Genomic DNA, 12,550 nt, shown 5'->3' with positions numbered 1-12,550 from the left:
AGTTCGCAGCGCGGGCCGGGCCGGGTGGGGCGAACAGTTGCCTTCCGACCGTTGAGGTGAACGCATCTCCCTAACCATTAACCATGACATATTATCAAAGATTGTTTATGTAGTGAGAGGTGTTTTGACTGGATTAGATATTTTGGAGCGACGAGCGACATGGCCACCTCCTCACGAGTACGACTCTGCAGTCGTACTGAGCAGACATCTTGTTTGACAGTTGTATATAAACAGTTTAAATGCTACCTGGTGGCAAACATGTGAACTAAATTTTGTTTACATAGTAAACAAGTCCAGTGCTGCAACCTGGTGGCAAATACGTGAACTAAATTTCCTTTAATTTGTTTTACGTCTTTCTGATGCAATTTTTTCAACTTTTTTTTACTTTTTCTGCTTTTTAACGCTCTCTGACGCCATTTTTTCGTACTACTATTACTTTAATTTTTTTTTTGTTTAATGTAAACGGAATTTTTAGTTTTACATTACTTTAATTTGCCTCTTATCATTTTTAGTCTTTTTTAACTTTGTTTTTTTAGTTGTAACTTTGCAAATATAATAAAAATAACAAGACTATGGGAAAAGAGAAAATACATAATGACTTTTTTAATCATTTATAGATAATTCTTTATTTTGCTACCAATTATACATTTTTTTTCTTTCCTTTTACAAAAACATTTTAAATTCAATTACATCTTTTAGGAAATGATTCTTAAAATTACCTACATAACAAAATTAAAATTTACATTACATTTTCAAACTTCAAATATATTTTTTTTACAAATAATCGACCAAATAATAAAGAATTGCAGTTGGATAGGTGTTTTCCAACGTCTTTTTCATTTTGGCCTAATTCGATGACCCTGTTTGGCAGGAAGCACTCCAGGTTCGCCTGTTTCAACTCTGAAAAATAACATTATACAATGAGATAGACTGTTCGTCTACTGAATCTTCCTACAAATCAAACTCAACTTCCTTGAAAATCAATGTTAATTTTCTATACGTTTAAATAAAAATAGATCAATCTTTTAGAAAGAAAACGCAAGAAAGTAAAACTGAGTGTTAGTAATTATATGAATTTAATTCATTTTCAAAATAGCAGTTTACTGCACTCTTTAAGTGAAATAAACATTTTTTAAATAAACACTCGTCATTTTTTCTTCTTGTACCTTTCAATTTTCCAATCAAATTAAAACTTTCTTTAACACAGAATCTTTACTGTACTCATTCCGATTCTACAGGAATATATGAACAAAAAGGTTTAATCACGTAAAAATGCTCAAATTTTAATAAATAATGGATAAGATTACCTGGAAGATAACACCACAGATAGGTAGATTTCCTTATTTGGATATTGCAGGAATAGACATGGATGGGAATCACCTCTTATTTACGGAAGTGCTGCAGCATTAAAAGAAATTCCCTCAAAAGTAATCATTTTAGATTATGTCTCAGCTTTACTGGGCTGTGAGTCGGCCAAGGGCTGAAAGTATTAAAACCTTAGTAAATGATTTGAATTTCATTCACACTTATTGTAGTACGGTAGCATTTTACATACAAAATCTTAGTTAATTCTGTTTATAACAAATTAAACCATTCTGCAACTAACTCGCAAAATCTAATTTAAACCATCTATTGCACAAAATAACAACTTTTTATTCAGATTCAAAGGAAAATATTAATTGATGTTAAAATGCTTTAGATGCTTATCAATAATGGATAAGATAACATGAAGATCAGCTCCATAAGGTAACATGGTAAGTATGGAGATTTCATCATTGATTTATTTGAATGTAGAAATAGTTGCGAATTATCTCAAATTATTTGCAATAAATAATAGTTAAGACTACCTGAAGTAGAATTCTACAAATTAACAGGGTACCTTCGAAGATTTCCTGATTTGTTTCATGAACGAAATGTAGAAATTAGATGTGAATTACCTCAACTTATGTAGGAGTGCTGCTGGATGTAAAGAAGGGCCATTATCAAGAATAGCCAGCGAAGGGAAGAAAGGGTCCTTGGGCAAAGAAACTGGATGGAGAGAAATACATATTACATTTTGAAACACAACTTTTTTTGTTAATGCAATTTTGATATTGAAACATTAGTTGAAGTTGAGGCATAGCCTCTAAAACAGTCCACTACATGGGACCCAAGACTTCAATATAAACAATTAACATTGCAACCGAATAACCAATTTGGAAGATATATTTATCACATAGAAGTTGAAATGTTGTAAAGGAGATTTAATCTGTGTAAGCTTCATAATCAAACTCATAATTAATATTACGTTACCGGTAGGTACACATAATGTAGAGCCAGGACAAAAGTAATTTAGCACACTTCCCTTGAGCATATATAAGACAAACCGAACATATTATCTCTTTTATATAATTTTAATGGCATATCTGATAATTTATCAGACACCTATGGGGAGAAAATTGTTTTAAAGATCTTAATTTTTCTGTGAAATAATAATTAAACTTAAAGACGGCAGAGGAAGGGGAGCAAAATAAAGAGTAAAAAGTAGGAGCTAAAAGGGATTTATCATTCATATTTTATATTGCAAAGAAATATTGAGTACAGAAAACCAGTGAACTAGGAGGTGTTCCAGCCATGCACATGCAATTTTACGAAAGATTAAGAACTTACTTGTTTTTCAACCAATTTTGCACTTATAGTGTTATAGAATATTAGCTTCATTATTCTCTCTCAGGTAGTGTCTTTGGAAGTTAAGAATAAATGCGTACTTCTTGACGTTGTTTACTACTTACTTTACTGTGGGAGAGAGGTGATGAATGTTAGACTAGCCAAGATATGTTTGGAGCGACCTAGCCCCTGCTATACTTATGTCGTACTGACGAGAATCTGTGCTGTTCACGTATATATAGTGGAAGGTTACAGTACTGCTACCTGGTGGCTATTTCTGAAACTATTTTTACATCTGGTTATAAGCAGCGCCCTCTGACGGATTTTTTTAAAACTAATCATTTATTTCTATTTTATACTCGAATTGCTTTGTTTAATTAAGTTTCTCTGTTAGTTTTAAACGTTTTTTATCACTTCTTTTTGTATTTTATTAAATTATATATGTACATTTTCTTATCATAGAAAGTAAAATACTAAGTTTATATAAACTCTGAGCTCTGAGAACCTTTGTCGTGAACACATCGCTCTTCCCCCCTCTATCACTTGAGACGTTCTGAGTAAAAATAGTTGCTGCAGCTCTATATATAGAGCTCCAGTACCACCTGATGCCCACTTTTAGAACTAATAACAACTTCATACTTTATATATTTTTTATATATAAAATAAAAGTTTATTTTTAACCTGCATTTACTTGATTACAAGAAATACTGAATTCATTTACGAAATAAATATTGAACACTTGAACAATATGAAAGATATTAAACTACTCTTTTGCAAAATCATTCATAATTGAAATTTAATACAAATATAAATGTAATAGGGATGAAACTTACACTTTTATAACAAGAAACATTGAATTGAATATTTAAAAATAAAATGGTAATTAACGTGTTTGCAGATATTTAGTTCGTACATAAAAATGTATTTTAAGAACATAATCACTACTAAGGTTTAAGTAAGGGCATATATTACCTAACAATTTAATAATGCAATGTACACTCACCTAGAAATGTAGGCCATCATTTGTTTGAGAGAAAAACTCAAAATGTAGATCTTCGGTTACCGAAGACGTTAGTTGTGACAAGGAATCAAAGATTAAACCCCTGTTTGGTTTTTCACAAGCAACAATAAACCAATCTAAATTACCTGAAAAGTTAGAAAAGAAAACTTATTTGAAACAGTTCAATAAATTAATAGATTTCATATTGGCAAGTCAACATAATGAAAATTGACGTGCCCGCACTATCTAGTGGCAGAATTAGAAACCGTATAACTTTGTAGTTCATTATTATTCCGCTAGATAGTGTACTATGTACTATTTTGTTCAAGGTTTTAAATCTTTAGTTTACTATTATTTGTCAATTGTAAATTAAAATTTTAATTTATTATTTTACAAGATAATGATAAATCTAATTACTACATGAAATATTTGAAAATGTAATCGTAATATTTTTTCTACTACATTAGAACCTTTTTCTTTAAATATAAGGAGAAAGCTGTCAGAAAAAAAGTTTGATTTGCTGTAAGGTAGCTTTGTAAGCATTAACAAATGGATAAAATTACCTATAATACTCGAAAGCTTTGTTGATTTTCTGATTCCTTGTAAATTGTGGAATATAGAAATGGATGCAAATTACTCTACATAAGTTAGCAGAAGTGGATGTAATCTCAAGGGTTATTATTACCGGCGAATTGCTGAAAGAGGCCGAAAAATTAAATTTTATAAACAGTAAATTCTAAATTAAAGCACTTTATCTTAAAACTACAACATATTTTTTTTAAATTCAATTTTGATAATTACGATGTAGATAACACAATTATCTCTAAAATCGTCCAATTAATGTTTTGCACAACCTCTCAAGACGCTGTTAAGCCCCTATTAACAAAGCAATAAGAAGAATAAATAACTTTGACGGAACTTCATTTTTGGAAAGATGAATATTGCAATAAATGTAATTTAATTTAATTTTGCTTCATGATCAAAGTTATAGTTTGTATTAAGTTTCAAGTTTGAAGCAATGTATGAGATGTAGGTTGTCAGTACAAAATTAATGTTTGTATATATTTAAATTTCTGTAAGACTGTTTCCTTAAATAGGATACACTGAATGTATAACTTCTGAATAATGACAACAAAAATAAAATAAAACTATTTTTTTAATGGAATAATGATAAATTAAATCTGTATCTAGTATTTACACACCACAATGATACCGTACGTTGATGTACACGTATAATGATATCTAATAGTTGCTTGCCGAATGATCCATACACGTATGGAATTAACCCATAGAAACAATAAATAAACAGAAAAAAAACCAAAACTTCTTGTAGTATTTGTTTTTTCCGTAACCGTTTTAGCTGGTATCATGTTGTTTTATCATGCTTTTTTCGTACATTATAAGATAAAACAGTACAAGAGAAAGGGTATAAATAACTAACCAAAGAAAAATCGGGTATAATTTCATTATGTGAGCCACATATGAATGCAATTAATAATCTCCTTAACAAAAACTTACAGTTTAAAATGTTAAGTATAAGGGTTGATTAAACGCCAAAATGCACACAAATCAGCAGGTAACCAACATTTCATTCATACTTCATTGATATTATTTAAGTAATTTTACTGCATTAACTTTTTATTAATTTTTTTAGAATTTATTAGATGTCGCAGACCCTTATGCTGCCCACTTCATTTATAATATTTTTTTGTTATAATTATGATAAATCACTTTTATAACATATGTAGATGCATGTTAAAGTAGAAAAAGACAAAGTTAGAGTAGGGTACTGTCTTGAATTCGTCTTACCGAAATATTCGTGAGCACAAATAACACACAGTTATAACAAGTAGATTATTCAACAACAATTATTGATTTCTCAATTGTAATTTAATTTAGTCCCCCTAATTTTACTTGTAGTAAAATACTGGAATAATTAGCTGTCCTAAAAATATGCATATCTTATTTATTTTATTAAAGCGAATTTGGGAATTTTATCTTTTATAGAAAAAGAGAAAAAAATTGTCAAAGTTGGGTGTTTTTCAACGTTACGCTTTTCCGTGCAGTTTTTGATGATCAACCCTTACACAACTGTCCTACCGGACAGTTTTAATTAACATGTATTACTTCTACGTTGCAATTTAACCTTGTACTAACCTTGTTTTAGTCAAGTTACACTCAGCCATAAATTAAAATAATTAATCTATAAAGTTTGCCAACCAAAATAAACGATGATTCAAGTTCAAATTTGTTCTAAATTATTTCATTTAATTCATAAAAGTAAAGAAACACATTTAATATCTATAACAACTGATGAAATATTATTCATAAAATTAAATAAATGTGACTGCACTTAAACTAAAACAATATATGCACATAGCAATAATTTTGCAAAGAAAGGCTTTCGCTAGATGGAGGATAAAGATTTTGAGGTCATTATGAATGGTTAGATCAATGCGAACCGAATATCATTTACTATTCTTCTAAAGATTTTTGATTGGGTAGAGTGAATTCGTTGACAATTGAAAAAGGTAGTAAGTACCTATGATTTCTGTCAAAGTACAGATTGCTCCATACAGCTGCTGAAGCTGTCTTTTATTTATTACTGAGTTTTTAATTTTTATCAATTTTTCGAGAGAAATATTTTAATACATGCTCTAGATCAGGGGTGGCCAACTTTTCTGTATATAAGATGTACATTTTATCTAAGTGTGTCGCGATCGACTGTTGTCATAGGCGTAGTCTAAGAAGGAAGAACGGGTGTGAAATGCATACTATGTTTATACACTGTGTTTCAATATAAGGTGCATTCCAGCGAGGTATGAGTAAATAAGTAAAATATATTATTTTATTTTATGTCTGGTGGCGCCCCTGATGGATTTTTTGGAACTCATTTTACCCTTCTGGTGAAACCATAGAACTTCATAATAGGTATTACTTGGATGGAATGGTTACCTACTCAACTTCCTGGTTTAAGCTGAAACAATCGTTAGTTAATATGAAATCCAAAAGGGAATTTGAAAGTATCTTATTCAAACCTAACAAGATAATTAGGATTTTGAAAGTTTTTTTGAAGGTACCAGTTTGGTGAGTTATTGAATCAAAATGTTCCTCGTAATTTTTTATTTTTACTTTTAGATCATCGTACTAAACAAGAAATTAGCTACTTTTGCACAACATGTACCTTTTCATATATTTTGTTATTCATATACTTGATTACAAGAAATATGAAATGCATTTACGAAATAAATATTGACCACTTGAAGACAGCGAGTGAAAGAGGTAATAATTGTCAAATCATTCATAATTTAATTGACAAATATAAATGCATACTTTTACCTAAAATTGTTACTGATTGTAAAACTGTAACATTTTCTTTCCAAAGATTCAATAAATAAAATGTACGTATATATGTAGTTCGTACATAAAAATATATTCTCAGAAAATAAACATTATTAAGGTTATTACCATAAGGGTATTTATCACCTAACAATTTAATAATGGAATGTACACTCACCTAGAAATATAGGCCATTGTTTGGGAGGGAAGCTCATCAGTTTAGAAGACGTAAATCACATGGAACCATAGATTGAATACTTATTTTTGAAAACTTTTTGACACGAAACTCTTCCAGTAGGGAGCATAAAAGCTCAAAGTCAGTAATCTAAAATTCAATCCAAAAACTGTCTCTCCTTTCGTCATTAACGAATTGTGTATCCTTATATGAAAGATATTTTTTATCCTCTATAGAAATATACATTCTATAGAACTAGAATTTGAGATCAAATATACATCAACAGTTGATGACACAACTGCCATACGAGGTTTTAATACACAAGCAAATGAAAGAGTAATTAATTCTACAATAAAATTTCAATTCTAAAAAAATCATTAATTAAAAAATATGGAAAAAAACAAATAAGAAAAGCTATTACTAACCGTAAAAAACACATCACTACTGAAACTGAGTAGCAAAGTATTAGATCCGGTGGTATCAAAAAGACATCTGACATCTGAAATGGTGGATGTCATTTTAAAATGTTGAAGTTCGCCCTGATCCTAGTATTTATAGTGACATAACCGTCCAAAAGTTTCTAGTAGTATCAACATGCTACGCGGCTTAAATTCGAAAGCATGCAATCAATAAGTTCCTTGATGGATATCTAGTAACTGGATAATTTTAGAAAATTAACAATAAGTGATCAACCACAAGAGTTCCACTTACATCGTAATACAGATTATCTCTCATCCTAGAATAAAGGTGGTACATTGTCTTCACAGTAACTAATTAGATCATAAGCAGACTACGCAACATTTCTAAATAACCTGAATTTAACCTTAAGGTTAGTTACTAGTTGCCACCGCTCTCCTAATCGAGGATCAACCTTAGCCAAACTACAAAATTAATTTAAGAAAATATTTTTGTAATAATAACATAGAATGCGAAAATATATATTCTTGATGAATTACAAAATTTTAACTTTTTTATTTTAAACATTATATAATTGTTGGGCATTAATGAATGAATTAATATAAATAGGGTATTTGTAAAAGGGAATGTTATAATTAAAAATAATTTTTGAATTTATTTTTTTACTATGAATCAATTGTTTAAAAAAGTATAATTGCTAATAAAATAAAGAAATCAGATAATGCGCCAAAAAAAAACAAATTTGAAAAATGTCTCATTTATTTACCTTTTTTTTACATTAATTTGATATTTTTTGTATTAGTTTTGTAATAAAAAACGTGAATAAACAACTTGTTATGAAATCTCAAAAGTAAATCTTTCTTAGAATAGGTGCTGCTTTCTGGTAGCTATTTGATAAAGTAACAAACACTTTTTTGTTCATCATAGTTTTCTTGAATTAATCCAGTGTGCTAATTATTTTTTTAATTAGGAAAAATTATAATTAGGTGGTATTATGTTTTTGTTAATAGATTTAATTAAAATAATTTTAAAATAAATTTAATTCGCTGAAAAAAAAGGAATAAATGAATGTTCCTTCCATACCGGCCATATTGACATTACTTCTATATAGGCAAGTTAAATTCGCAGGATGGGCGGGCGGGGCATATTTAATTCTTTATTTTTTAAAATTATTTTTATTAATTCGTTAAAAACTTTTGCTTCAATTTAGAACCTTCTTAACCAACATTTGTTGTACTTTGTGACTCGTTAGAAATTTTTAGAGGTTCTTATTACCACACACTTACTTTAATTTATAACTTACTTTAACCAACATTGAGACACTTGGAGACTTGTTAGATATATTTCGGGTGACCAACAACAGAGCAGTGTTCTCTCATCCATCGTCTACAGAATCTAAAAGTAATTTGTGTGATATTTTCAAACATATTAGAGAGACCGACGACAGAGTGTCCTCTCTTCTTGAAGTCTTAGATCATACTGAAGGTAATTTGTTGTTACATTACTATATGTATATAGGTCCAGTTAATGCTGCACTCTAGTGGCGCTTATTGGAACTACTATTTTTTAATAGACAATAGATTTTTTTTCCCCCCAATAGAAATGCAGCACTACTGTCGCTTAAACTTTAATAGGTTCGACGACATTGGAAGAACGAATAGTGTTGCTGCTTACCTTATGATATTTCCACGTTAACAATTGATATCATTTAGGGTGAAGGGACCAGTAATTGACTGGGCACCAGTAATTGACATACCAGAAATAAACTGGTATTATAAGGGATATGAGCCGTTTTTAGTGGTGATTCTTTCAATTTCGTTATTGAGAAGCCTTTGGGCAGCAGTTCCAGAAAAATATTAATTATTGGAAGGTTCCTTGGTATCAGTGGAAGGTTATTTGTGTTAAAAGTTCAAAATCAAGGAAAAAACAAGCCGTTGCTAAGGAGGATTGATAAGAAAATAATTTTCCTTTTTTCTTATTTTTCGTTTATTTGTTCATATATTCGTGTGGTTATCAATGTTCTGTTATAATTAGTATTACTTGTAGATTTCATTTATGTAGTTTTTTTTTTTAATTATAAGAAGCATTGAGGATTAAAATGGGGCTGCAATCACTGGTCCTTGAAACGGCAATCTGCCCAGTAATTGACATGTATGTCAATTACTAGTCCTACAGCTTTTTTGTTTGAGACCAGTGATTGACTTCCAGGGAAAATGATAAGATAGGTTGGTAAATTTTATTATAATTAAAAATTCAATACATTGTAAAATAAAATCATTGATAAAAAAATATCGGCAACATAAAATAAATAGTAAAACTTCCAACAAAATATGTTTAAATTAATGAATTAGCAAATGTACGCCTTATTTCAAGAGGGCATGCAGAATGATTATTCTGTAGAGAACAACAATGTATGAACAACAAACTGGAATAGTCGTGATCGCCGAACAGCTTCCGAGGCCTACGTGACTAATAAAAACGACGCCCACGTAACGGAGTTGGAAAATCTCTCATTCTCCCTCAGTTTTGGGTCCTAGCCACAAGACAAAGAAGAAAGGGAGGAAATGGCTAAACCATAGAATTCCATCAAAGAAAACGGCCAGAGGAAAAATGAAGCTCCCTCAAGAGAAGTACCAGGTGCGAAATCAAACATACGTGGAGAGTTGGTGACTTTGTGATGTTTGTGATGTTACCGGTAGTACAGTTGTGTAAGGGTTGATCGTCAAAAGCTGCATAAAAAAGGGTAAGGTTGAAAAAATATTAGATTATTTAGGTTTGCCTATTTAAAAACTGATTGTAATTAATTATGAATAAGACTAATTTTTGTTATAAATCCAATTGAAAAAGTGATTTAAGTGATTTATTTAGATTTAAAAGTGATTTTGAATGCATACCTTATGTCGTTTCATGAATGTATTTGTATGTCAATTACTGGTCCCACCCCATGTCAAACACTGGTTCCACCGAAAATTCGGTATGTCAATTACTGGTTCATTGACATACTTCCAAAAAAAATCATTTTTGGTTGACATAAAGATCGAATTTACTGCTTTTAAAATATTAATAAAATACAATACATCCTACTGGAGCGGTACAATTTTATAACCTACACCTGGAGCCAAAATAACGGAAGTTATTCTATCTTAAACTCGAATTTTTTCTTAAGCAGTCAATTACTGGTCCCTTCACCCTACTTATTCAATGTTATTAACGCTATTTATAAATAAACTTTATACTTGTATACATTACTCTTTTGTATTTATTGCCTTTCTTATTCAAACCATTAATCAATAAACCATAAACAGATATTAGTTATTATAAGATATTACCTACAGTGAAGGTTATTAAAAAAGTAATAAAAATGAACATGTATGCTGTATGAAATTAGGCATGCATTCTACATACCCATGCGATCTAGTGGAAGGTCTGAAAACTACTACTTGCTGGGTAGTTTAGGCTTTAGCCAATAGAGCGCACTGCAGTTGTGGCTGCTTTTTTTAATTAATTGCCTTGTCTTTAACATGCCTGCAATTATTTTATCTAATTTTATACACTTCTTTTTTTGCAAAGGATATGTTACTGAAGGCGTTAGCCATTACACAATGCAAACTTAATATAATAAGTGTATCAAAATTAATAATGACACCAATTAACACCTCTAATTGATTAAAAATAAGCAAAAGCATTAAAATGTATAAAAATAAATAAAAGAATCATTACTGAAATTGGCAATAATCTTTCTTCCCTTTAGAATAATGAACCGGTCATGAAAAAGATTAACAATAATCTACAAAATAAATATTTAGTATTATTTGAAATAACTATGGCATTAATCACGTAGGAGATAGTTGTGATGAATAAATATGATGGAGAATGAGAAGTTATCAATATATATTTATATACAGTTGTATAAATTATGATTTATGGCATTTAAAAAGATGTCTTTATTTTGCAAAAGTCTTTTACAGATCGCTATTTTAGGAGCTGCCCTAAATCCGACAAATGCTAATGACAGCTCTGAATGTTAGAAAAAAAGTATGTTATCGACGGGATTTGAACAAATTACGCCTGAGAGATTCTTTACCATTTTTTTTATAGAGTTTACAAGTTTCTAATAGTTTATATTACAACTTATTTGGGTAGTATGAAGAATATATTCGATTCAAAAAATGTATTCATGCTATGGGAGGGTATGTCTGAGTATACTTATTCAAAATACATTTTAGCAACGATTCTGTCGCTGAAAATTTTAATTCCAACTGTAACATACCTATTACAATCTGAAATATCTAAGATGGATTTGGAGTAAATAAGATGCTAAACCTAGTAGTTACGCTAAACTACCATTGTTTCAACGATTTCCTCTGCACGCCCTTAGTCTCTTGTTGGGTTTTCGCTAGGTCATTTATTTCGTATTTACAGAAAACGAATTTTTCTTTTCAGTGGTCAGTCGTTTTGCATTTTTGAGATATATTCTATCACGTAATCATAGATAAATTAGATTACTCTCTAAAACATAAAGAAACAGTAGATCATGAAACTATTTTGGATCGTTCACACCCGACACGAGACAATTCCAACAAACAAAACGAACACTTTTTATTTTACCTTGAAAAAAATCTTCACATTAGAAAAATTGTCAGCTTGTAGAGAGATTAATAATGCACTATTAAGAAGTAATAGGAAGTAAGAAAGAAATTCCGCCGAAGCAACTGAAAAGAGAGAGTACGGAACTTGCTGAAAGAAGAATTTGGAAGCACTAGATATTCTGTTGAAACTGAGAAAAGACAATAAACAAGAAAATAAAGACGTTAGCGATATAATTCGTAAAGAAATGTTGATAACAATAATAATAAAAGCTAGATATGACAGGAACGTAGAAAGAAAAGAATTTGTTTAGTAGTTGAATTCATTACTTTTTCGAGTTATGTAGATGAAAATGAAGACCCAAAGATAAAGAAACAAAAAATGAA

This window comes from Rhodnius prolixus, unplaced genomic scaffold, assembly GCF_049639745.1.
Source record: "Rhodnius prolixus isolate KJV_2025 unplaced genomic scaffold, Rpr scaffold_6, whole genome shotgun sequence".
Taxonomy (NCBI): Eukaryota; Metazoa; Arthropoda; class Insecta; order Hemiptera; family Reduviidae; genus Rhodnius; species Rhodnius prolixus.
The sequence above is the reverse complement of the archived record's forward strand: the minus strand, read 5'-3'. Positions refer to the sequence as shown.